This window comes from Solanum tuberosum, unplaced genomic scaffold (genome assembly GCF_000226075.1).
Source record: "Solanum tuberosum cultivar DM 1-3 516 R44 unplaced genomic scaffold, SolTub_3.0 scf00210, whole genome shotgun sequence".
Taxonomy (NCBI): Eukaryota; Viridiplantae; Streptophyta; class Magnoliopsida; order Solanales; family Solanaceae; genus Solanum; species Solanum tuberosum.
Genome location: NW_006239135.1, coordinates 1,018,490 through 1,020,732, shown reverse-complemented (window position 1 = coordinate 1,020,732; position 2,243 = coordinate 1,018,490).

Genomic DNA, 2,243 nt, shown 5'->3' with positions numbered 1-2,243 from the left:
GGGGATTCTCTCAGCTTGAAGGCATAGACTTTGAAGAAACTTTTAGCCCTGTGGTTAAAGCCACAACTATTAGAGTAGTTCTATCCATTGCCATCAGCTCAAGGTGGGAAGGTAGACAACTCAATGTCAAAAATGCCTTTCTTCATGGGTTCTTACAAGAAGAGGTGTACATGAGTCAACCTCCTGGATTTATTGATCCCAAGTATCCTTAACATGTGTGTCTACATAAAAAGGCATTGTATGGTCTTAAACAAACACAAAGAGCCTAGTTTGATAGGTTTAACATGCATCTCTTACACCTTAGCTTCATCTGTAGTAAAGTAGATTCTTCATTATTTACAATGCAAGGTCACAAAGGCACCATATTTCTCTTGTTATATGTGGATAATATCATTGTCAGAGGTAGTAATCCATTGTATGTCTCATAGTTAGTTCGACAACTTGGGAAAGAATTTGCAATGAAAGATCTTGGTCCTTTACACTTCTTTCTAAGAGAAGAGGTTAAGTATTTTGCTGGGGGTATACACTTAAGTCAGAGTAAGTATGCTGCTGAGCTGTTGGACAAAACTGAAATAACTATGGCAAAGGCTATAGCCACTCCTTTGGCTAAAAAACATGGTCTACATGAAGCTGTGAGAAGCTTGGTTGATGCATCTTTTTACAGAATGATAGTAGGAAGTCTTTAATACTTGACACTCACAAGACCGGATATTACTCATGTTGTGAATTTAGCAAGCCAATTTATGCAAAGTCCTAACAGTGAACATCTTCAAGGGGTGAAATGGATTCTCAAGTACACCAAATGTACTCTACACATTGGACTCAGACTTATTTCACAATCACCATGTGTGTTGTATGGATACTCAGATGTTGATTGGGGATGTTGCACCACCACTAGGAGATCAACTACAGGCTATAACATCTACCTAGGTGCAAACTGTAGTTCATGGACTTCCAAGAAATAGTCCACAGTTGCCCGATCGAGTGCTGAAGCTGAGTATAGAGCACTAACCTCCACTGCAGCAGAGATGACATGGATCATGTATCTACTTCATGACCTTGGGGTGTTTCTTCTATCTGTACCTACATTGTATTGTGATAACATGAGTGTCTTGTATATGACAGTTAATCCAGTTATGCATGCTAGAACCAAACATGTTGAAATGGATTATCATTTTGTTCGTGAGAAGGTGGCCAGAGGACAATTTCTTACTCAGTTTGTGACGTCTAAGGATCAACTAACTGATATTCATACAAAGGCATTAACCAAACAGGTTTTTGCTGAGTTTCATAGCATGCTAGGAGTTACAGTCCCTCCACTCACTAGCTTAAGGGGAAGTGTTGAAGGAAGTTGATGGAACATGTCAAAGGAACAGGTTCAACGAAGCTGACTGACGAGTTAGAGTTAGAGTTACACTAGGACTAGACTACTAAATCCTAATTTATGTATAAGTCTATATTATGTACGACTAAAGCTGATGTAGTCGAATGGGATAAGGCGTAAATAATATATTTATGTTGTATTAGGATTCCTAGTGTAACTAGTATAGGACTTTTCTCCTATATAAAGAGTATGTAACTCAACTAAGGCTGGGCACCGGACCGGAATGGGACCACCGGACCGGAACGAACCGGAACCGGACCGGAACGGGACGGTTTGACCGGGTTGTTGACCGGTACCGGGATGAACCGGACCGGAACTACCGGGATGGAGGCTCGGTTCCGTCCCGTCCCACTATATACCGGGATAGAACTGGGACGGACCGGAATGGACCGGAACGGAACGGGATGGGATAAATGGGACGGCACATATAGCTATTTAAAAAAAAAAATTATTTTTTTTGAGTTATTTTGAATTACGAAAATACGAATGTTTTTTTATTTTTCTAAGTTATATTAGTTTATAGTATTTAAGTTTTAAAATTTATAATAATTTTACTTAAGTTTATTTTAAAGATATTTTTTTAAATTTTTACGTATATAAGTTTGTAAGTTAAGTTTAATAAAGTTTTTTTTTTAGTTTTTGAGCTTAAGTAGTTATGTTATAAGTTTTAAAGATTTGAATCTTTTGAAGTTTATAAGTTATTAAGTTATACTTATAACTTGTAAGTTAAATAACATAAGTTTGTAATTTTAAAAAATTAAATAAACAAAAAAGAAATGCTAATAAAAGTAAATAATGACAAAAATATTATTTTTTATTTTAATTAAAAATGATTTACCGGGACCGGACCGGAACGGAA